At 44.6% G+C, this 25,815-nt stretch overlaps 1 protein-coding gene and 1 non-coding gene across 5 annotated transcripts in view; both read right to left on the bottom strand.

Annotated features, from left to right (window-relative positions):
* ASTN2 (astrotactin 2) overlaps window positions 1–25,815 on the bottom strand; it is a 1,092,638-nt gene that overhangs the window by 521,017 nt on the left and 545,806 nt on the right. The gene's annotated exons all lie outside the window — the stretch shown is intronic.
* Window positions 3,370–3,499, bottom strand: LOC129401495 (U8 small nucleolar RNA). Its single transcript, XR_008628386.1, has one exon. It is a non-coding gene; the product is annotated as a U8 small nucleolar RNA (small nucleolar RNA).

Raw genomic sequence — 25,815 nt, 5'->3', positions numbered from 1 at the left:
TGCACTTCTCCCAAATATGAGTAGCTGGCTCTATCCCTTCACCCCTGTCTCACAATTCTGTGGCATTCAGGCATGTTATTCATGGAGCCTTGTATTCATGATTAAATGTGGAATTCTGAGACCTATTTCCAACTAGGGCAAAGGGGCTTTCCCTATACCAAGCACATAATGCTCCCAGGATCGATCTGGGGGTTCTACAATTCCACTCACTTCTGTCCCTCTCTGCCTGGAGACTGGGTCAGAATCTGCCATGTAGGGGCACAGTTCCCAAAAAGCTCTCCACCTCAGACACATGGTGGGCAGTCCATGCTGTTCTCATGCTCGACAGGACTGGCTCCAGATCAGAAGTGCCCACAACCCCCTCTCAGGCTTCACAGAAGCTAGAGAAGTTACTGGATTGCTAGTTCATTATAAAAGGAATAATTGGGACCAGGGAAATAATTCAGGGGTCCACGGAACATGCCATGCATACAAAAAGCCCAGAGTTTAGCCTTGAGCTAATGACCCTCTGAGTACTGTCAGCTGTGACCCTGGAAGACCCCTAAGCACTGAGAGGTTCAAGCACTGAGCCCTCTGATTCGAATGGCCGATTATTGCTGTGGAGAGGTTTCCAGCCCCTCTGAGCACTGCTTGATAAGGCCAGCTTCTCAAACAGGAAGTAGGTAAGATTGGACAGATAGTACAGCAGGTAGGGCGCTTGCCTTGCATGCAGCTGACTCCGGTTTGATTCCCGGCACCTCATATGGTCCCCTAAGCCTGCTAGGAGTGATCCTTGAGTGCAGAGTGAAAAGTAAACCCTGAGCACTGTTGGTGTGGCCCCCAAACCAACAAACAAAAAGACCAGATGAATATTCAAGAAAAAGAGATACAGAGGGGGGGAAGGTGAGTGGGAAGGGAGAATGTGCATGCTTTCTCCAACAGCACTGCCCTTCGACAATCCCCACATAGAGAGAGATCTGCCCCCTGCACAAATCTTAGCGCTGGGGAGAAAGCTCAAGTGATAGAGCACATACCTAGCAAGTACCAGGTCTTAGCTTTGATTCTCACCACCTCATGACCCCCTTTTAAAATAATGAACTGATCATTCAAGTTACTGTGTTGAGAAGATTCGGTGGTGACAACAGGTAGGGGAGGAGAGTTCAGTCTTACCACTGTCATCTCCCAGGTGCTGGATGATGCTAGTGTGAGTGAGGATGTTGACTGGGGTTGGGTAGGGGCTGAGGGTTTTGCTTTTTTTCCCTTTCATTTTAAATAAAATGAAAACACTGGGATTTACAAAGATATTTATAGTTGAGCTTTAGACATAGAACACCGCAGCACTGATTCCACCGCCAGTGTAAACTTCCCTCCCTCAATGTTCCCAGGTTCCCTCCCATAGAACCCCACTTAGAACCTGGCCCCCTCCATTCTGCACTCTTGACAGGCACCTTTCTAAGTTTGATTGTTCAAGTTTGGGTCTCTTGAGTTTAGTGTTGTTGACCCTGTGGTTTGGATATCTGGCTCTATCAGACCTTAGCACCACCTTTGTCCACCTTTGTACCTGACGCCTCTCACCTGGCCCCTCTGGTTCTCATCTGCTTCTTCTCCCCCTCTCCTCCATTCTTTCTATCCTTCATCTCCCTATACCCCTTAAGCATTCCTCTCACCATCTGTCCCAGCCTTGAAAACAGTGCCCTACTTTTAAAAAAATTTATATATTATTTTAAATGCTTTTTAATTATAGCTTAGGTATAAGGATTACAATTATGCTAACATATAGGGTTTTGATGCACAAAATTCATGCACCTGCATTTATCTCCAAATGATGGTTACACGTTCACAGTGGGGGAGCCAGACTTCTCGGGCAGTTGGAAGGCAGAAATGAGAGTTAGAGCCAGTCAAGAAGTGAGTCCAGCCATGTGGTCTGAGTAACGGGCACGCGGGGCATCATTTCCAGGATGGGACAGATGGAGGGAAGAACCGGTGAAGGGCAGCATGAGGATGGTTTCAGACATGGAACGTTGGAATTGCTTTTAAGCCATCCAAACAGAAGGGCTTCTGGAGCTGCGGACACAGTTCTCTGGCATTCTTATGCCCTGGTGCTGAGTGATGCTGCTGCACGGTCATCTGTATTAGGGGTCCTGGCAGTGGTATCTTCTAACACTTAGAGGCCGGGAGAATCTGGGAAGGCAGGGGAGGGGATCCCTTGGGGTCAGAGCCTACAATGCAGCGCTCAGAGGACCACCAGAGCCACACTTGCAAGAGCTCATGAAATGTGCAGTGCTGGAGATCAAGCTCAGGGGTTTGTAGATGCTAGGCATGGACTCTAGCAATTGAGGTAACCCCCCCACCTCCCTAGCCTGGACAATCTAAATGTCATGAGATCTGAGATGAAGCAGTTTGGAGAGTCTTCTGGGAGAAAGAAAATGCAAAGTCACAAATTCAAAATGATGTAGAGATGTGACTACTTCCCTTGTAAAAGAAAAAAAGATCATAACATGTCAAGGGCACTTTACAAGATGCAAATAGCATTCTCTTGAAATCCCTTTATATTGGATCTCTCAGGACCAGTAAGACTGACATGTTGGGTCAGAGACTTCTTTGTTGGAAGATGTTGCTTTGTTCTCTGTAGAACATTTAGTTGAATCCTAATCTCTAGCCAGGAGAGGCCAGTAGCATCCCTTTGCCCCTAACTGTGACAGCCCGTAATAACCTTGAGACGCATGCCTTAGATAATTGCCTTAAAATGATGGTTCACAAGTATTCTAGGTCCCAACCCCATATTAAACATCCGACCACCCCAGAAGCCTCTGGTACTGACAGGAGCCAGGCAAGTGTAAGATAGACCCCAGTATCAGAGTGCCTTTGCTATGAGACACACACCTCTGTTCAAGGTGAATAGTTCCTTCCTTGGAGCAGGGAACGCACCCAGCACACAGGTGAAGCAGAGCATGCATGACATGGCCATTCTGTATTTATAAAACATACAGACAAAGACACTGATGCAGATCTACAAAGAGGAGCAGACATTAACCTCTCCATTAATTATAGGGCACCCATTGGGAGGGCAACGGGTGGAAGACCATCCTAAGGTTTTTCTCTCCCCCAACTTTCCTTGCCTCAGTTGACACTGTTGTTGGAATGCCCAACAGCTGTCATATGCTTGGCTTCAGAGCTCACATAGTCATATGAGGACTCACATTGTCATATAAGGACCATATGACAGTATTCATCGGGGGTCGGGGGGCACATGCCAGAGTGCTCACACTCTCAGCTACAGAGCTCTCTTAGGGTCACATTCTTCAAATTGTGCTGTTTACACACATGCTCACTGTACACCTAGGCATGGTTCTTGCACACATCCCCTCCCCGCTCTTGTGTGAATTAAGAATCAGACAGGAGCAATTAGGGTGTCACCCAAACCGTGCAGAGACATTAATCAAGACTCACAAGAACTCCAATCATCATGCCCATCTGCCCTCTGGAGAGAGAAACAGGTAAAGATGGCCCCCGTTGATGATCCCGCACGTCCCTCTTAAGCTGCAGTGTTCACTGGTATCTGACTCTGGTGCTTCGGTACACATCCACCCGGCTGCGGTGTGGCAGGAAATGCCCAGTGCTGACAGCGAGGGAGAATGCAGACCGCAGCCAGGCTGGTGCACGTGGCAGCACAGGAGACCCAGTGCTCAGCCTCATGCTTGCAACGCAGGTGCCTTAGCTGCTGAATTAACACCTCCCAGCCCAACCCCAGGTTTTGTAGAGAGAGGAAGAAGGAAGCGGGTTTGGGGGGAAAGTTAGCAAGTGGGTGCGCTAAGCTTCCTAAGGACCTCACCCTAAAAGGAGAGGCAGGCTGTGCAGCTGGAGGAGAGAGAGAGAGAGTACAGGTACCGCCTCCTCAGCAAAGCAGTCCACCTTGTAAGAGCCTTTCAAGCGGCAATGGCAGGTCAGACCCAATGATCCCATTAGTGCCCTGTTCTAGGATTCTGTGATTCCACGAAGCGTCCCTGAGCCCTAAAGTACAGCACGCAGAGTTACTCTAAGTGCCTCCTCTCCCCAGGGGGTAAGATCAAACCCAAGAAATAAGAGCCATGGGGGCCTGAGCACCTCAGCCCTGCACGGGGCTTCTCCACGCTTTATCTCACTTATAAGCCAAGAGAGTCCAAGTCACTTACACCTCATCACACACTTGGCAGGAAGGGGAAGCCTGACCCACATCCCTCCTTCTTGGCAAGGTTGTGAAGAAGAAGGAAAGATGCAGTCCGCCCCATAGCAGGGGAGGCTGATGAGACACAAGAGCACAATCTTGTGCTGGTTTTTGGATCACTGTCACTGTCATCTGGTTGCTCATCGATTTGTTCGAGCGGGCACCAGTAACGTCTCTTATTGAGAGACTAATTGTTACTGTTTTGGGCATATCCAATACGCACGAGAGCGATAGCACAGCGGTTGGGTGTTCACCTTTCACGCGGCCGACCCGAGTTTGATTCCTCCACCCTTCTCGGAGAGCCCGGCAAGCTACCGAGAGTATCGAGCCTGCGCGGCAGAGCCTGGTTTTTGGATAGTTTTTTTTTTCCCCGGAGGGAGGATATTACTGGGAAAAAGTGGGGAATTTTCCCCTTCAAAGGCAACCTAGCAACATATGGATGCTGGCTTCTGAGTTCTGAGAAATGTCATGGTGAGGAACGAGATGTTGGCATTAGAGGAAACTAGGTGTGATGCCGATGGAAACTCTGTGTTATCTCTGGAAATAGGAAATCTGTTCAAAGAAAATATTATCTAGAAACAACCAGCCCAATAGACTGCGGGAGTAGCAGCAGCCAGCAACAACAGTGGGACCAACTCCTTGGCTTTCTAACTCAGGAAGCTTTGCTCCTCTGTGATGTTCAGGGTCCCGGAGGCTGTTAGCCTGTGTTCCTTGGGATGGATGGAAGGCCTCCTCGCCTTTCTGCTTCCACGCCTCCCCATGTGCTGCAGCTGAGAGGCAGCTGGTAGTGTGGAGAGAGAAGCCTTTTGAATCCAGGCACAGGCTGGACCAGCCTTGGCTCTCCTGTGTCTGTACAAAAACCACTTTCCAGCTCAATCCTCCGGCCCCTTACATCTGTGAGCCACAATCTGTTCCTCTTTCCAGCTCTGTGTGAGTCTTTGCAAGGGAATAAAAGAGGAAAACGTTGCACTTGCACATAAGTTGGTGCTCTGTAAATGCAGGGTTCACCTTTTTTTGTTTCAGGAACCAGAACCCAGAGCAAATCCAGCCTCCCTCTGCCTCACGAGAAACTCTCATGTCGAACAGCGAGGCTGGTGGAGCTGAATGAATTCTAAATAATTCATCACTTCACTGTTAATATTTGTAGTTGCTGAATTCCTCTAATAAAACATTCAGGGGAATTCTGCCTCCCTAAAGTGTCACTCACCAGGAGAACAATTTGCTTGCTGAAATCTAGAACTCGGCGCCTTTCTTTTCCTTTCCTCCCTGTATCCCCTCCCATCTGTCTAAAGTGGGTGGGGGGCCTGGGTGAGGAGCAGGGGAGGGGTTTGCAGGGAAGGGTGTCAGTTTGAATTTGGCAGAACAGATATGGGTGGAGGAGCAGTGACATCAATTCACCTGTGCCTGGGGCTTGTGTGTGAGGGTAGGGTGGGCAGTGAAGCCGCAAGCAGGTTTCAACATCAACTTCCTTAGAAAAGCTGGATGGCTATTTCCTGCCCTAAGATTAGGCAGGACCCCTAGAACCTCTTGGGCCCTGGTTTCATCAAGTAGAAAAATGGGTACAAGAACACTGTGTACTTTGTGTGAGATGCTGATGGGTCCTGAACTAGGTTTTATCAGATAGATCCCTCTGCGTCTTCAACCCTGGACCCATATATTTGATGCAGCAAACAAAGACCCCAATTATACACTTTCCTTCCCGCCTCTGTCTCGGCTGTTTCCACCAGCATCCCAGGCTCCTTCTGGGACAAACCCTGTAGGTTTTGCCAATTTTCTGTAGCCTAGGTTTGAGGGAAAGGGATAGATGATTGGGACGTGCTGGGATGCTTTCCCAAAGGGGGCTCTGACTCCCTCTTGAAGGCCCGGGAGAGTCGGAAACGCCAGGCAAGCTTCCCAGGTGCCAACCGTATTGTTCAAAGAATATACTCCCTTTTATAGCACATATATTTCATTCTCTACTGCCAGAATGGAGACACATGCTGGGTTTCTGCATTCGTAATTGGGGAAGAACAGATGGGAGACGCGCAGTTGGAAGTAATACCACCATTAAAATAATCTATACAGCTCGTAACTCTCGGGCTTGTGCGCGAAGGTGAGTGGAGACACGTGGGCCAAGTTCCTTCCCACCCATTCCTCATGGAAATGATGGGGGGCTTGTGACTGGGTATGAGCTGAAAAATATAAGTTCTCTCATGGCATCTGTCTGGGGCGGGGGGTGGGAAGCTCTGGCTTCAGGGTGCCAAAGACACGAGAAGAAATAGATGTGTGGGAGTATTTTCTTCCCACATGGTGGGCATGGTGGATAGGAGGAAACAAGACCCTGGTGTGGAGTGTGGGCAGCAGAGACTTCGCAATGAATCATAAGGTATTGATGCACAATGAATCGTTGTGTATCAAACAATCAGGTCTGCAGAGCTTCTGCTGGGAATGGTATGGGCTGGAGTGATAGCGCAGCGGGTAGGGCGTTCACCTTGCACACAGCCGACCCAGGTTCAATTCCTTTGCCCCGCTCGGAGAGCCTGGCAAGCTGCCGAGAGTATCTCGCCTGCACAGCAGAGCCTGGCAAGCTCCCCGTGGCCTATTCGATATGCCAAAAACAGTAACAAGTCTCACAATGGAGACGTTACTGGTGCCCGCTCTAGCACATGGATGAGCAATGGGATGACAGTGACAGTGACAGTGGTATGAGGCAAAGGCTGCAAAGAGAAGTTGGGCCTTTTTGACAATACCTGAGCACCCAGTGAGCTGTGGATGAAAGCTACTTTGCTTTCACTGAATCTGAATTCAGTTCACTTTGAGCTCCTGATAATAGCTACATGAAGATGGGGAAGACACTGCTGCAGTCTGTCCATCCTGTCCCATCCCTCCCCACTGGCTCAAGCACAAAAAACACCCGATTTGCAAGACTGAAGCTGCAAACTTAATCCAGGATTTGTCCATTAGGGGCCTAGTGCTGCCCCAGCAGCTCTGTTGTCTAGAACCTTCAGTTCTACAATAGATTGTGATTTCAAGGCCATGGTAGCCAGCGGTGGGTGCCAGCACTACAGTGAAAGTGAGTGACCCTCCCAGTGAGTACACTGCCAAGTGTGCAAGCACCACAATGTATGATCCCTTGTCACTGCCATAAACACAGACAAAGGACAGGGGTAAAAGGAGACACTGGACCTCAGCTTTCCATCTGTAAATGGGAATAAAATAGATGATCCAGTAAATTATTAGTGTCTTAAAGGAGAGTGGATCCTTTTTCATTCGTTTTAAAAAATAATTAAGGTAAGGTGGTTTAGAGTAAGATCAAAGTTTATCTTTTGGGTGTACAAAGGGACTGTACCTCCATCATCATCAAAGTAGCCTCCTCCACGGTCCTTATATCACTGAATCTGAACGAGTGCATTCCATCCCTAGCAATAATTCGCCTACCCCTTGGTAACCTCACTGACCCCCTTAGCAGCCTTATTTCAGTCCCGTTGTCAGAGTCCAAGGCTTATTTCCATTTTCTATTCCCTTTATGTTACTGGTAGTATCTAGAATTTTTCCTTTTTCCTCTGACTTATTCCACTTAACAATCTCCTCTCGTTCCATCCAAGGGGTAGCAACAGGCAAGATTTCATCTTTTCTCATAGCTGAGCAGTATTCCATAGTGTATCTATTTCCCAATTTCTTTAACCACTCATCTGTCACTGGGCATTCGAGTAGTTTCTGGATCTTGGCTATTGTACTAAATGCTGTGATGAACAAAGACATGTCCGTATCTTTTCAAATTAATGGTTCTGTGTTTTTGACGGTAGACACCACGGAGTGGAATCACTGGATCATATGCTCGCTCTATTTTCAGTTTTTTGAGATGTCTCCATTCTCTTTCCCACAGCCACTGAACAGTTTACAACCCTATTAGCAGTGAGGGTAAATGTCCGTAGAGTTCACCTTCAACAGAAATCAGCTGCCTCTTCGTGACATACAGGTCAAGTTTAAGCCAAGAGTATCCCAGTTCCATTATTTAATAAATAATAATGGTAAGAATAATAACTGTCATTATAACAATAAAACTAACAGTTTAAAATAGCACATTTTTTCACAGAGGCATTGTTTTCTCTGGGCGCTGTAAAGTGCTCATCAACATGTCTGCATCTTGAAGCCCCTCAAGCAGAGGTCTGCCCCTCCTTCAGATATGGAGCTTGGAGAGGTATGTGGAGGTGCTGTCCTCTCCAATGCTGCCTTCTTGCTCACAACTCCATCGTTAAAACAATACAAGTACTCCAAGACTGGGGAGATTCAATATCTACTGGTCAATCTAATCCTTCCCATGAATCCACAAGGTGAATCCCATTTTTAAATTTTATAGTAGCCTCCCAAGCATTGATAAGGATGACCTAGGGGTCCTACAGCTATTCTTGATCAACTGAGCCAGTTGTTCAAGCCTCCTGAGTCACACCGGGTGGTGGCAGGGGGATCATGGGGTGCCAGGTATTGAACGCAAGTCAGGCATGTGCCACAACCACTGGCAGTATTTCCAATCTCGGCATATGAGCACACCATGGGGAGTTTGTGAGCCTCTCCCATGTGGGCAGGAAACTCTCGGTAGCTAGCCAGGTTAGGCTATAAGATGTCCATAGAAAATGATTAATATAATGAATGCTTATATGTTAGTTGAACAAGGAGAGGAGAAACACACTGGTGGGATTTCGCCCTTGGGTGGGTCTTCTTGCTGGAAGAGAATCTGTCCTAGAAGCAGCATCCCCTGAGGGAAAGAACTTTATCCCTATTGATTGTGACCACAACTAAGTGTAAACCCCAGCCCCTCATGCTGGGGGATTTAAGGGGGCTGTAAGAGGGGGTTCAGGGGAGCACCAGAGAGAGACAGGACTGTATAGAGAGGAGATTGGAATAAATGGCAATTGAGACCAACCAGCCTGGCTCCCGTTCCTTCCTTCTCCTGCCTCATCATTGCCATCAACCTCCCCGGGGTGGGGGAAGAGGCTGGAGGCTACCGAACACGGTGTGGGCATCGGAAGAGAGAAAGAGACGCTGCTTTGTGGCCCCATTTTTGTGTTTATATAGAAACTGACCTCAAATGCTGGGCGAAAAGGCAGTTTAGATAGAGAAGGGAACACCAAGTAAAGAGTATTTGGAGGACCAACTCAGGTTGAGAGATGTGAGTCGAAAGTAGACTATAGATCGAACACAATGGCCACTCAATGACTCTAGTGCAAAGTACAACATCCAAAAGGAAAGAGAACAAAAGGGAATGCCCTTCTACAGAGGCGGGTGGGGGGCTGGGGGTGGTGGGAGGGACACTGGGATCATTGGTGGTGGAGAATGGGCACTGTAGAGGGATGGGTATGACTCGATCATTGTATGACTAAAATGCAAGCACAAACTTTTTTTTTAATTTTTATTTATTTATTTATTTGCTTTTGGGGTCATACTCGGCAATGCACAGGGGTTACTCCTGGCTCTGCGCTCAGGAACTAGTCCTGGCGGTGCTCAGGGGACCATATGGGATGCTGGGAATCGAACCGGGGTCGGCCACATGCAAGGCAAACACCCTACTCGCTGTGCTATTGCTCCAGCCCCTAAGCACAAAATTTTTTAAGTATGTAACTGTATCCCACGGTGATTCAACAATAAATTTTTTTTTAAAAATGGGGGTCAGGGTTGTGATCACATGCATGGTAGAAGATAAGCCTTGCATAAGTGATACCCGGGGTGTAATCCCCCACCCCCACAACACGCCAACAAAAGGTTTAAAATGAGTTCCCCAAGATACACAGTAGGTGATTTAAGCATGATTTGATTCTAAGTCTTTGAGTTTCTGTTTTTAACAATTCATAATCCTGTTAGCAATACAACATGATTTTTAAGACAAGGATTTGGCCCTGTCTCATCCTTCTCCCTTTCTCAAGATATCCCAATATTTTGGAAATGTCATTGGTTGCACCATTTCATAATAAAGGTTCTAACACTTCAGGGTTATTTTCTAATTCCTACCATTTTTGTATTATCTGGAATTTCTGCGGGCTCCTATAGGTTTTAAAGACTCAAGTGACACTGCATGTTCCTGCTATCAGAGTCTTTCACACACGTTCTCTCTGTCTAAAAGGCTTAGCCCACACCCCATTTCATCCTTGTCCTGTCCATTCTTTAGATTTTAGATGAATTGTGACTTTCTCTGAAGCTTCCCCGACTGCGAAAGAAGTCATCCTTCTCCTCCAAACATTCATAGCATTGTGCTAATGACAATTCATTGTGCAAGTACTGATGAATGAGTGAGATGTTGCTTACAAACACGATGAGGCTCTACCATACAGCTTAGGTGTGTGGTGGGCTGTGCCACGTAGGTGCGTATAGTTACACTCATGTGCATAATGACAAAAGTCACCTAATAACACATTTCTCTGTAGGTTCCCATGTAAAGATATCAGGATAATGGGACCAGCATTTTCCCTGAGGTAATACATTCTAAGAGATCAGGGACCACATGCATTTGGATCATGACTAAATTCTCAGTTCCAAGTACAGTGGACATAAGTAGATGCTCACTTCGTATTCACTGAATAAATGACTGCATGCATGCATGCACTAAGATAAACTTCCTTAAATGTGCTAAGGGGCACAGCTTGGCAGAAATACAGAAATGTAGACTCCAGTCTAAATCCTCTGATTCAGAATCTGCATTTTAACCTAGTTCCCAGATAATTTCTACAAATTAATCAGAACCACAAAGAATAAAGGGAAGTGAGGTGGTTTATGTCAATCATTTAATTATTTAATCAATTTGATAAAATTATCTGAGCACTGACTATGTGCCTAGAATTGTGTTGGGCTCCTGGACTCAGGTGAGAATGCTGTATATATAGTGCTTGCTTAAAGGAAGCCAAGCACTCCAAGGAAAGGGAGGAGAGGCTGACAGAGTTGCCTGTAGGTGGGATGGGAGCAGCATGTAAAGGGGAAGAGGACTCATCATCAAGGGAGTTTTCAGTAACATGTCACTAAGCTAAGGGCTGGAAAATGGGTGAGAAGTTTGTTGCAATATTATAGACTGGAAATGCCATCAAATATCACTCCTCTGACATCACTCTTCCAACTCTCTGCTGTATGCCTATGTCCTTCCATGAAATATTCCAAAATTTTGATGAGCCAAATAATGGCCAAACACAGGGCTTCTCTCGCATGGCCTTGCTCTCTTCTTATTTATATTCTGCCTTGAAATGTCAATCTTCCACCTTCTTAACTCCCTCTGATTCCTCCCCCTTTCACTGCTTCCCTTCTCAATGTTTCTCTCGCACATACATTACTCAGACTATCACGCGATCATTAGAAATCATGTTTGCTGGACAGTAACATGGAGCACCCTTAGGGGATATCAGAAGATCATGCGGACACTTGATCAATCTTTCATAAATGAGAAGACTATGTATAGTTCTTAAAAAAGCAAAACTCTAGAACATGTTGAACTATATACACTTGTAGGGATTTTTAAATATTTTTTAAAAAATGTCGCTATGTCCTTGTATTTATAAGCAGGGATTGCTTTTAGAAATGGGAAAATAAATGCTATAATTTTAAAACTGTTTCTGTGTACTTCTTGTGTTACTCTGAACAAGTGTGTAACTTCCCTGCACCTCAGCTTCCTCCTCTCAAATGGGGCTAAGGGCCGTGTTTCATACACCAGGCATCTTCCCTGAGAGCTAGGCAGAGAACTTGGCAGGAGAGGCAAGTTACGTCTGCAGCAGTTGTTATTATTGTTGGCGGGGTGTTCCCTCTTACCAGTTTAGAATAGTTGTGGATCTATATACAAGGCCCAGGGAGAGAGCTCAAGGATTGAACTGTAAACCTTGTATGCACAAGGCACTGAGTTTGGTCCTGGCACTGCAGGGTTCCCCAAGCACAAGCAAGTGCAGTCTTGCTGGCTCCCCAGCACAGACGGGTGTGAACTTGGCGGCCTCCTTCGCCATCAAGTTCAATAACTGAACTGTCAGAGCTGTACAGGTGAGCCAAGTAGCTCCAGAAGTGGCCTCTGAGCCCAAGAGCACCACATAAAAAGGCCTCCCCCATCAATAAAGAAATAAAGAAAGGAAAAAGGAAAGAAAGAAAGACAGAAAGAAAGAAAGAAAGAAAGAAAGAAAGAAAGAAAGAAAGAAAGAAGAAGGAAGGAAGGAAGAAAGAAAGAAAGAAAGAAAGAAAGAAAGAAAGAAAGAAAGAAAGAAAGAAAGAAAGAAAGAAAGAAAGAAAGAAAGGGAGGAAGGGAGAGAAAGAAAGAAAGAGAGAGAAAGAAAGAAAGAAAGAAAGAAAGAAAGAAAGAAAGAAAGAAAGAAAGAAAGAAAGAAAGAAAGAAAGGGAGATAAAGAAAGAAAGAAAGGGAGAGAAAGAAAGAAAGAGAGGGAGAGAAAGAGAGAAAGAACATAATGAAAGAAAGAAAAAAAGACAAAAAGAAAAGACAGAAAGAGAGACAGACAGAAAGAAAGAAAGAAAGAAAGAAAGAAAGAAAGAGAGAGAGAGAAAGGGAGAGAAAGAAAGAAAGAAAGAGAGAAAGGGAGAGAAAGGGAGAGAAAGAAAGAGAGGGAGAGAAAGAAAGAAAGGACAGAAAGAAAGAAAGAAAGAAAGAAAGAAAGAAAGAAAGAAAGAAAGAAAGAAAGAAAGAAAGAAAGAAAGAAAGAAAAAAGACAAAAAGAAAAGACAGAAAGACAGAAAGAAAGAAAGACAGAAAGAAAGACAGACAGACAGAAAGAAAGAAAGAAAGAAAGAAAGAAAGAAAGAAAGAAAGAAAGAAAGAAAGAGGAAGGAAGGAAGGAAGGAAGGAAGGAAGGAAGGAAGGAAGGAAGGAAGGAAGGAAGGAAGGAAGGAAGGAAGGAAGGAAGGAAGGAAGGAAGGAAGGAAAATTTAGGCTGGAGACAAGATGTTACCATTTACAAGTCTTACATTTTGTAGTTAAATTTGCTTCCAATAGACTGGTGTCTTTCAGTCTCTGGGCCTATGGGTCAAGGTGAAGATGAACATAACCTCTATGGTCAACAGAACTTCCTGTCACATGTCTAACATGTGGCGTGTGTCAACTCTCCTGATATCTACATGTGACTCCTTTAAGGTCCATAAAGTTTCTAAGTGTCTCTACTTTCACATGTCGCTGAGCCACCTGAGGGGGGCAGCTTTTTGAATATGGTCCAGAAGTCTCATACTCCCATCTTAATAGCTGCAAGGTCTGCCTTCTCTTCCAGGAATATTTCTTAGACTGTGGCAACTGGTTCTGAAAAGACGCTATTTAACAAGTTGGAAATTGTGACGTGGATCCCCAGTTGGTGGCTGGAGAGTTCACCTCTCCTTGCCTTTTGGAATTTTATTCTTAAAATTCACAAATCTTGGGTCTAAGGAGGTGGACGGAAGAGCTGGAGCACATGCCCGGCATGTTCAGGGACCCAGGCTGCATCTCCAGCAGCTCATGCCCTCTCAAGCTCCCTTACATGTACCGTTTGTGGCTTTCCCCAACTTTGAAAAGCTCCCCTCCCCACCCCAGCCCTTGCCCCACCCCCAAAATTATTAAATCTTGTTTCAAATACCACCTCCCCTTAATCCTTACAATGGAAATAAGGAGAAGATCAAAATTCTCTGATCAAAAGTCTCTGAAGAAAACCTTTGAACCCAGCCATCTCCTCCTTCCTGGAGCAGCAGAATTTTCAGTGAATGAGGAAAAAACCACTTTCCGAACACAGTCCCGTCTCAGAAAGAGCACCTCTCTGCATCCACCCCAGTGGATCTGCCAGTCTCAGAGGAACCTGTCAGGCGCTGCTTGATATAGAAGCTCTAAATAAATTTAATGGCATAAAATCCAAATCCTTGTTCTCTATATCCAGTGAGAGGCATCATTATCAGGGAATAATTTAAAGGAGAGAGTGTAAAAGATGAAGCAGATTAATTTCTTTTGGTACCAAAAAGAGTAAAATGAAGGGGAAAATGGGAGCGACCGACTTTGAGGCTCTCTTAAATCATTCCAGATCAACACCCCACCTGTGTCTTGCAAGTTCCCTTCAATGATCATGATGCTTTCTAACCTTAATAGGATAATGAAAAGACTTGACTATATTCAGGCACTAGGTTCAACTTTTTTTCATGGTTGTGGTGGTGCTCAATGGGTAGGGTAGGGCACAAGGTGAGACTTGTAAGACTTAGATTCTAACCCTTGAGCTACATCACTCACTGCTGATCAAAATTTACCTTGTCCCACTCAACAAAATGTCAGCTGGATTCATAAAAGAAGAAGTTTGTGTGGGTTTATTATTTTAAAGGCTACAGCCTTACATTAAAGAAAAGACTTCTTATGTGATCAATAGAACTTCTGGTCAAATGCGTGGCATGTGTCAAATCTTCTAAAATCTACAGTGTTACATATGTAACACTATGTAAGTCTACAGTGTTACATATGTGGTGATGTTAAGAATGAAGGTGCTCTGAGGTCACCTGGCTGACTAGTCCTGATCTCTATGTTAACAGACAAGAGTTTCTGGTTGTGACTTGCCTGGAGCCTGTGGGTAGTGGGGAGGGATCCTGACCTTACTTTAGCCCTCGATCCATGAATATACTGAACCCTCTCTTCAATCTTAGTTTTCTTCCTCTTTTATATTGTAGCTCAAGGACCACCCTCTGGAAGATTTCCTTGCTTAGGACTTCGCACGGTAAGGCATCTTTTTGAATAATATAACCCTAAGCTCTTCAAAGTCAAAATCCCCATCCCCAGAAGACCCCGAGCTCTGGGATTACTGCTGTTTACAAAGTGAATATCTTGGTACACAAATAATAAGCTCCTGATATGTGTCTGTTTTATTTTATATACTGACATAATGTCAAACTAAATGTGTGTTTTTTTTAAATCAATTTGTGTTCAATAGTGACTAGTTTAGCCCTTGTATCATATATTTAGGGAGCAACTCGGCAGTGTTTATCAAAATGAAAAATTTCTTTTATCATGTAATTCCACTTGGAGAACTTTTAAGTCACAAATATATATCCATGAGGCTGTGCATTATGGCACCATTAAAAATGTTAAAAGAAATACAATAATGTAAAGGTCCATTGCGATGAGTGGTTTAATAGATCACAATACATCTATTCTATGTATGTAATATTAACCAGCCATGAAAAAGAATATTGCTGATTTATGTGAATGACTTAGAGACATACACCATTATATTAAGAATAATATAAGCAAGTTTCAGATAAAATATAGAGGTCTCCCATTGAGATTTAACATGTACTTGTAAATGTATATCAACCGTTTTGAATGTATTTACATAAAATCACCAAAGAGTGCAGACCTGTGGGTGAGTTTTATCATTGTTAAGTGAAGATCTGTATTCTTTTACCCTGAAATGTTTTTTTTTAAAGATGACTTAAAAGGAATAGACTCAATTCTGTGAAGATTGAAAAAGATCTACAGAGGCAGGGGTAGTATAGGAAAGGGTTTATGTTCTCTGAGTATGCACATCATGTCCATTGAGGCTTGCAGAGAGAGGGAGTTGGGTTCTCTACATGCATTTCTCACTTACACCTCCTAGTAAACCCTAGGAGCTAAGGATCAGCAGTGCTACCCACTGTGCAGATGAGAATAGTAGGTGGGAGTCAATGCAGCCTATCTCTCAAGCTTGTTCTCTCCAAGGACATTCTCTACAGTCCTGATACAAGTTCATTCTATGATTGAAGACCTGTTGAAGATCACCTGACTAGAGGTCAACAGGCAGAAGTTCTTTCCTGTGCTGTATCTTCTCTCATGAATTCTCAGACCTGGAAGTTATGACTTTAGCAAGTCATTTTTTTTACTCTTGGGAGGACCAATATATGACACCTGGTTTATTAGTCACCAAGTTTGGGCTGAACACTTTGCCACAATGAAATGTTTGCCCCTTCACGATACACTTACATGTACCATGCACTTAGCACCATGCACTTAGCACCATGCACTTAGCACATGGCTTCTATTGATCCTTTTTTCTTCAAAGAGAGTTTTTCTGGAAGAATCACATTTTTTTTCTTAGGGAAGTGAGGAACTGTCTACATTTATTTTAAAGAACACGTGAGTTAAATCTCCAGAAGCTGCTTTGGGTTTTACCTACTCTTCACTGATCTGGTTGGCTGTGCCATTTACCACCTTTTGCACCAGTGGTCGCCAACTTTTAAAAATGTTTTGATGTTTGATAAAGGAGTGGGGCCATATCAAGAGCAGCTAACATGTAGAAAAAGAGAATTTGAGTGATTTTTAAAATTTTGGCCCACAATAACTGTGTCCAAGGCTTAATATTGGCTCTATTCCCCGCAATCACTCCTGGGATTCAGGTAACAATATGGGGTGCTATAGATTAAACTCAGATTGGACAGATGCAAGACCCTGCCTCCTGTACTATCACTCTGGCCTGGAATTTGGGTCCTTAAATATAGGACTCGGGGGAACCTTAGCAGAGGTGATTCATACAGCCTGAGAATCAGGGGAGAGCTCTTTCTGGAGCATCCTCACCGTGTCCACCAGGTTTGGTCCTGGTGACAGGGAACTCTGACCTAGCAAAGATACATGCTCATGGATATGAGAAAAAGGACAGGCTGCTTTGCCTCTGCCTAGTACAAGTCACCCAAGGGACCCAGGATCTTTAGAATCAATTCTCTCATTTTAAAGATAGTAAATATGAGGTCCAGAAAGGAGATGTTTGAAGGAAAACCAAATCTCCTGAATCTCAGTTCAATACTAAATGAATACACTGTATGTTCTTCCTCAATATAAAATAATAAGGAAAAAAATCTTTAAAACCAATTACCAAGTCATCGGGAATTTATTTCCAAGATAGTCTGTTCATAGCTACATCCCTGCTTCATCAGAACCCTGCTTCATGATGAAACTCCACCATCATTATGGTCACCCTGATCGTCTCAACATCATCATTGTCAGGAAAATAGAAACTGTACATTGGGTGTCTGCTAGATAGTCCCGTTAGGTGTTTTACATTTAGTAGAACATGTGGGGTGAGAAACGTCCAGAGAATGGGGGAGTGTCCACCTATTAGCATGGTTTCCATCCAAGAAGCTTTCAAACAAAGTGTATGTACTTCTTACAACCAAATTTCATCATCTGGGGCTTAGAGTACCAGCAACAGACACAGTTTTGAAGGGGAGCATAATTTTTGGGTGTAGGAATGCATGCATATGTGTCATGCATGCTTAAGACAGATGCTCAGATACGTTAGAGAGTGCTTAGGGCTGTCTCCTACAACTGCCTGTCACTTGAATTTATCTATAGTTCCTAAACATTGGTTTCCACTTCTTAAACTGCCCCAAACCTAGCACTGTCTCTTTCTTTGTTACCTATTATAGTTATGATTAATGACCAAGAAACACAAAGCTTCTTGACCCAAAGCTTCAGGTTAGGTCACAAGTTCTTCTTTCATGTTACCTCCTTCTTTCCTCTGTCCACGTTAAGGATACATGCACACTATTACACACACAAGTATGGGAATATATAATTAAATGTGTCCAATGTCTATTTCTCTATTGCCACAGTCAATTTCATATACTCTAGCCTAAATATAAGGTCCTTGATGATTAAGTCCCAGTCCTTCTTCCTAAACTTCCTCCATCCTGTTTTATTTTCCATCCAATGTGGTCTACTATCATTGTCCTCTAACTTGAATGCCATCTCTTGGTGCCATGCCTAATTAAAATACCACAAGAGCCAAGAAACTATACATAACATTCTTGGGATTTCTGCTATAAATGATCTCTCCTATCAGAGCTCTTTGGATGTTTTCCAAAAGTCTCTCTAAATACATAATTATAACATTTTATGACAAAGCTACAACTGTTACTGTTCAGCCCCACCCTCCAACCCAGAGATTTCTTTTTGGTGCACATTCTCCTTGGATTATTCTATAATCTGGGGAGCTCCATCAACTCTTCCTGGACTCTCTGTCCATTGTTTCTTATTTTTATCCCTGACTGTAGGATAATATAGCCTCAGGTAGTTTAGGTTTTGTGGTTACTCCCATCACAGTGTTCCCATTGCTCTGTGTTTATTTGTAACTTCTTTGTGTTCTGTTGACTTGTAAATATTGTTTTTCTCTTCTCCTTGAGTCCTTTGCATAGTTTATTCAGAGCCATGTCCTTTTGTATGGGCACAGGGAGACAGTAGCAAATGCTTGGCTTTTATAACCTGGGAGTCATTTGACTCTACATATTTTCCTCTTGGGCATCTGTTCTCTTGACCTAAGCCTCAGCTGCCCTTACTTACTAGCACCCCCAAAGGCAGGGTCCCGATGAGAGATGAGATGGACCCAGGGCAAGCGGTGAGTTATGTGCTATCCTGGCATCGAGATGGGCCTGGCCAAAGTGCCTAATGCTAAACTACAAGTTAAGAGCTTGGTCATGGACAAATGATGTCATGATCCAAAAAGTAATAACTAGATTCGGACCCTGCTAGGGTTAGGACTGATTAATCTGGCCTGAGCCCTGAAGTCTGAGTCTGTGGCAAGATGTTCCCAGGAGAGCTGCCCTACAAGCCTCAATGTATCTTTTACTGTGTCCATACAAAAATAACTAGTATCAAGATGTTGATGGAGTTTTTGGACTGAGGAAAGGAGGAAAACACCTTAAGAGGTATTTGGGCTGCGGGTAGTCAGGAAGGGCTTTGGAATATCTCTAGGTGGAGCTTCCTTTGAACTTAGTGGGCCCTCAGGAAGGGCTTTCTTATATTGATTTTGCTACCAGACTGGATGCAGCATGGGCCCAGAGGGTGAGGTGGAGAGAAACAAGGAGGGATGGAGAGTCTAGTGAAGAGATGGCAGAATCCAGAAAGCTGGGATCCAGGAATAAGGGGGCAGTGTGAGACTAGAACGGGGAATTCAGAGACACTGGAACAGGCGAGTGGAGAGAATGGAATAAACGGCAACCGATCCATCAACCAGCTTGGCCCTTGTTTCCTCTTTCATCTGCCCCATGGCCTGGGCGCCAGGCTGGGCGAGCGGCCTGGGACGGACCCCCCCACCCCCACAGACAACCCAGGTGGCCGATGGGGAGAGCCACCAGAGCTCTCCACCGGGCACCCCTGGTAGAAGTTTTTTACACCTGATTACATGTCATCAGATCCATTTTATTTCATTTCATTATTGTATTTTGCTTCTTGGGGCTATACCTGGTGGCACTCAGGGATTACTCCTGCTCTGTACTCAGGGATCACTCATTGTGGGACTTGGGGGACCATATGTGGCACAGACTATCCAAGCTGTGTCAGCTGCATACACAGCAAGTGCCCTACCGGCTGGATTTTTGCTTCAGCCCAAAGGTTCCATTTTAACACATTTGCCTTCACAAAATTAGTGTAGGTCATTTAGCATTGCTATTGCTTTACATTAGTGGTGTGTAGCATTATGTATATACATATATTATTTTTCACATAAGAATTACTTGACCAACTCTCAAAATAATAAGCCTGGTCATTCTGCTAAATAGGGCTTTATTAAACATGATTTTGTAACTTTCCATGTATTGCTTAATTTAAATCTTTCACAGGACATATCACCTGGGCACCCATTTTTATTTTTATTTTACAGATGTGAAAAACCTAATCTCAGACAAACCAGAGAGGTAGTTAGCAAGTTTATTATAGAAGAGGGAGATAGTCATGCATTATTTAGGTATAAAAGCAAAAGCTGAATTTATGAGAGAGTGGGAAGGAAAAAAAGAGAACAGCCTGAGCTTTTCCAAGAACCATGAATTACGGCTTATAAATTTGGGATAAACTGATGAGTTGGACCATAATAAACAGGTCAGCTGGAACACTCTTTTCTAATGCGGCATGAACACGAGAGGAACAAAGCTCAGGTTCATTGTTTGAAGGTCATTCTAAAAAACCTGAGCTTTTACTGAGATGCACAGATGGGAAGTGTCTCTGCTGCCTGCCATCAGCACCTCGGTTTTCTGGGTCAGGTATTTACACCTTCATTCAATGCCACCTCTCCCTAGGGTACCCTGCTTCCAATCCCTCCTCCCCCCAAGTGGGTTCGTACTGCTGAAGGACAGAAACAGTGTAAGGGATGTGACCCCCTCCCCCCCATACCTGGAGAACAGCGGTAGGCCTTATGAGCATGCGATCACGACTTCATATTTATTGTCAGCAAACAAAGAGGTGGGCTTCGTTCTCTTGGCTTTGTCAGTATTCAAGTTCCACTCACAAATGTTGGTCACAAAGCGCGCTGAGTCGTCTTGGCCACAGAGACTACATAGCCACAATCCAAGTCTGTATCGGGCTGCCCTTCCCTTAACACCTGAGCATCCCCAAGAAAACAGGCCTGGGATTGTTTAGGCGTCTACCTCTTAGTCTGCGCCGGTGCTAGTTCCCACTCTAAGCATGAGCACCTCAGAGTGGGGCGGGGTGGGGAACTTTCAGAAGTATCTTTGTTTCTCATGTAGCCCCTCCACCAGGAACTCTTCCCTGGCAGATGCTGAGGGACAAATCTGGGACTCCATGAGTAAGTGACATAAGTCATCACTGCACTGCCCTATTGGCTATACACAACTAGCTCTTGGTGTTAATGGCCGGCGGCATGCTGTCCTCTGGGAAAACTACCAATTTAGCTTTGCCTCTATACAGGTCTTTCCATATGCCCTTCTATGCATACACAACCTCCCCATCCTATCGCCTCCTTCTTTCCTGGGTTAGTGCCACTCCCCTCCCCTCCCCTAACAGTATCCCTGATTTCCCCAGTTGCCTCTCTTTCAAATGACGCTCCAAAAGCTACCGCTTAGGAAGAAACTACAGCTACTTTATGAGCAACACACAACAGTCCAAAGTCCTAAGAGTAAGCTTATTACTGCCTATTTTATAGGTGAGAGAACTATGGCTCGCATGGGAGACTTTTCAGGTCTAAGAAAAATAGCTGAAATGCAAATAGCGGTGACTGACACCAACACTTACCAGCGTAACATGACACAATAGCATATCTTCATATAAAGCAATGCTGAACTACTCCAGATATTCAAGGAAAACTGCACATAGCACATACAGATCTGAATGCAAAGGGGTACTCCTACCTCCCCGCACTTGCCCTTAAAAACCCTTCATGGTCACAGCTCTTTTTCCTCTGCCTAATATGCATGCTTGCACATTCTGCAGCGGATAGTCAAAGGCTGTCACGTGCATGCAGAAAGCTGGGTGTTGCTCAGTGTGTGATGTGTAGATGGCAGAAATGTAGTCTCTGTGTGACTGCAAAGGGGTCACAGATATGAGGACAAAAACGAGACTACATTCAAAGGTAAAAAACTGTACTATTAGGCCACTGTCTAAGAGACAAAGACCAGGTTGATGTGAAGGAACATACTGCGGTATTGATTGCTGTGTGACTTGGTAGCAAGTGCATTTAGAACAACAGGAGCCAGTTGTTCTACTGTACACCATGGGACTTTCAAGAAGTCAGCAAAGTGGGCTTTCTTATTCCAGACATGAAGAAATAAATGCATAATGTCTGATAGACTTTTACCCAATGGCACAGAACTATGAAACAGCTGAACCCAAATTAGTGCTGCCTGAGGCCAGGCACTACAACATTCTGTTGGGCCCACTTTCTGCATTTCTGAGACCTTCATATATGAGCTTTTTACTGTCCCATGGGAGGTACCTGGAGAAATGCACTTACAGGTCAAGAGAATTCTCTGCACCTCAGCATTGGAAAGAACCTGGAAATCAGAATGCTTGTTTGGGGGAATGAAGGCTTTGCATGCTGAGGACCTGAGTAGAACCTGGGGGACTAAAAGGAGTTAATGACAGAAAATGTGAAGGACTTCTCCAGAGAAAGTTCCCTGTAAGCACAGACATGGATATGAGGAGATTCAGCATGCACAAGAGGAAACGCATGTATAGATCACACGTTTGTGGCATTAGGCTGCTGGGAGTAAGGACCTGGGCAGGGCCAGCTTGATTCTAGCAGCTTATGTGACTTTAAAATAAACCAGGCCACTCCCCACAGTGTTCAGGGCTTATTCCTGGCTCTACACACACAGAGATCACTCCGAAAATTCTCAGGAGACCATATGGAGTGCTGGGGATCAAACTCAGACAGCTGTGGACAAGACAAGTGCCCGATCTACTGTACTATCTCTCTGGCCCTCTCTGATGTGCCTGTCTGTCTTTTTCAAAAACCACCCTAAACCACCCTCTCCCAATTATCTTTCCCTTCACTATTGTGATTGGTGTCTGTTGCTGCAATGACTGGGGGTTGCACCTACACCTGGCAGGTGGTGCCTGCAATGTGTTCTTTTATAGCTGTGGTGCTCATGGCGGTGAGGTTACAAACCAGGACATGATACTTGCACACTCAGCTGTGATGCTCACCAAGGTCTGCTCTCCTTTAGTCATAGTGCTTGCATGTGCTGGGGTCATATGTTTCCTTCAGATACCCATATCCTGGCTGTACTCATGGGGGTTCATTATATTGTTCCCACACATGCTTCCCAGAGGCCACAACTCTTAGTTGTCGTATTTGTGACATCTTTATGAGTTATGTTGCTTGCTGGGGCCCACATCCCTTTTTGTGATGCTTGTGTAGACTTTGTTGCAGTATATTCAGGAATTGCTGGTAGTGTCAGAGATCACAGACAGCAGAACTGCATAGATCTGGCCTGGCACACGTGGGAAATCAGGGATCTGAATTTATGATCATACTCTTGCAGTTCCCCGCGCCTGGCTGTCTTCACCAGGGTCCCTCAGAGGCAGTGGGTTGAGTTTCCCTCCCTGCCCTGAGAAGAGCCCCCACAGCCAAAGACCTCCGGAACCCAGTCACAGTCATGCTCAAGGCCCCTCTCCACATGTTCAGACAAGCTGCACACATGAAGGAACCAGCAGAGGGACCCAAGTATGTGGGACCCAGGGCTGAGATCTCCAAGCCTGCTTGGATTGGGACTGGGCCTCTTCTGCCCATATCCCCCTTTTTCCAGTAGCTAGGCGGTCACACCCAGAAACTGCCCCTGGCACCATGTAATCCCATCAACGGCCAACATCCAGAGACAATAAAATCAAGCTCCTGGAAGCAGTCGCGTGACATCTTATAGCCTAGTCTCGTGACATCTTATAGCCTAGTTCTCCCTCTCAGAGAACCTGGCAAGCTATCCTGCATGCATGAGATAGCCTGGCAAACTCCCCGTGGCGTATTCATATGCCAAAACCAGTAACAATGATGGGTCTCATTCCTCTGACCCTGAAAGAGCCTCCAATGCAGCACCATTGGGAAGGACAAGTAAAGAGAGGCTTCTAAAAGGACCTGGACTAGGACGAATGGAGATGGTACTGAGACTGCTTAAGAAAATCGACGATCAACAGGATGATGATGATGATGAGGAGGAGGAGGACTCCTGCAGGCAGGCACTCTAAGTACCTGCACTATTCCTCTGAACCAGAGTGCTCACCTTGAAGCAAGGAAGTTGACAGTATCACTTAGAACCAGTGGCAAGTAAACCCCAAGGAGAGGCATTGTGATCATTTTCAGGGAGTCCTGAGAAAGCAAGACAACTTGCTTCAACCACCAGGCACACACTCTGTGCAGAGTCTTATAGAACTTTGTCAAGGCTCTCTTGCCATTCCAGGGAAATAAAGTGCACAGTGCCGTCTGGAGATGAAATGGCACTTGTTCCCCACTGTCTAATCAGAACAGCTCTTTGCTGACTAATTGAATTACTCTGGCCCACAAACTGATAGACAGCTGCTAAAAATGGTTATTGCATTATTAATTCGCTCCAGCAATTTCACATTAAACCTATACTGTTAATAATTTTCCCCCTTCTATTTCTTCCCTCTTAATTAGACTATTTAAAACTTTGAAGGAATAGTCTTCCCCATGCTAAATGGAGGCATCGGGCAAATTACATTTTTGATTGAATACTTCTCTGATAGGCCAGCAAATGAGACTGTTGAGTTGTTAATTATTGTCAGAGTTCCGCACGACGCCTGCTAATGAGGCAGTCAATCTTAACTGTCAGTCCAGAATATTAATGGAGACCAATGGGGTGTAAGGGGGAGAATGCTAGATGGAGGTCAAGGGTCCAGTTCATTGACTGAGCACAGAAGGTTTGTGACTTCCTGTTCTATGAGTGAATGGAAACTTGTCATCAATATAAGATCTGGGCAGTGCAGAGGAGGTGGAAAACACTAGCATGACTTCATGGCCCCAACAGGATATCACTGGGATCATTGAGGTTCTTTGGTTACCATCAGCAGGCTGATGTTTAGTGCTTCCCATCACTAGTCTGTCCCTGAAATCCTTACTGGCAGAGTTGTGTGTTTAGAGATGTTTTCAGAAGCTCCTGAGTATGAGGAAATGGATGTTGAGCTGTCAGGAGTGGGTACACAGTTGAAGGTCGCTCCCTAGTTCAGAATGACCTCCTCTCAGACACCAATATTTGTTGATGTCTTAGGATTTGGTTCTGGCCACTCACCCATTGTGCTATATGTTAAGAGAGATGCCAGATTTCATTCAGCAAACTGGGGATAACAAAAAAGGGAACAGCATCTAAGACTGGACATCAGAACACATTATATTTAATCAGAGACAAAGCAAAATCTCAGTAGAAGCACAGGTAAGGGAGAGAAATTGAATTTGGCTCGATAAATATTTACTGAGTACTTTGTATGCATGATAAAGACTTGAGCTCTCTGTGTAAACTCCCAAGACAGATATTTTGGGGGAGAATCATTCTTAACCTTTACTTCTGTTTCATGAATGTCCATTTCCCTCCTTACCCCTGGGATCTATCTCCTAAGACTCAAATTCCCATTTATCAATGCTTCAGGAATTAATTTTCTTCTCATCCTTATTTCTCTTCCCTACCTCCTTACTTATCCGGGTCCTGACCTAATCGAATCTTAACTTTTCCTCCCTTCTCATTGACACCTCCTCCACCTCATCCCCTGCTACTTGCCCCAATTTACTTTGTTCCTCAAATACAGGTTTCCTGCCTCTACAATGACCTTTCATTTTTTTCTGAAACAGGGCATTGAGCTGCTGTGACATCTGGAAAGGTATCTGGCCAACTCAGAGCCTCTCTTCTCTAAGCCATACCATTCACAACACTGATTATTTGATCTTCTCTTGGATCCATCTGCCTATCCCTCAGATCCTATTCATTTTGTGACAATGTGGATAAGCATTATAAAGAAAGTTGTTCTGACATGGCTACAACAGTCTGGTAACTGGTAGGGAGTTGATTCCTAAAGCTATTCCCTTCCATCTCGTGGAATAAAGCATGCAGCTAGATTCCCAAACTGGGGATAAAACCAGTCAACAAGTGTATAGGCTGACATAGGCCTTCTGACTGACTTGTAGATTTTACTTTGTGGAGATATGAATGAAATATATCTAATATATTAATCAGAAACAAAGAAAAATCTCAGTAGATTTTGACTGAGTAGATGGGAAGTGTCTTATATATCATCGAAATATAAACTTACCACTTTGCAAAATAGACAACTGACAACATGAATGCTTTTAAAAGTTTGTTTTAGGTATCTGGCATACACATACACATGGATGACAAAAAAGGCCATCAATCCCACCAAGAGCTTATATTCTAATTGGGAGGCAAAGAACCAATTGTGTGTGTGATTTTGTGTGTGTGTGTGT

The sequence above is a fragment of the Sorex araneus genome, chromosome 1 (assembly GCF_027595985.1).
Source record: "Sorex araneus isolate mSorAra2 chromosome 1, mSorAra2.pri, whole genome shotgun sequence".
NCBI lineage: Eukaryota > Metazoa > Chordata > Mammalia > Eulipotyphla > Soricidae > Sorex > Sorex araneus.
The sequence above is the reverse complement of the archived record's forward strand: the minus strand, read 5'-3'. Positions and strand labels throughout refer to the sequence as shown.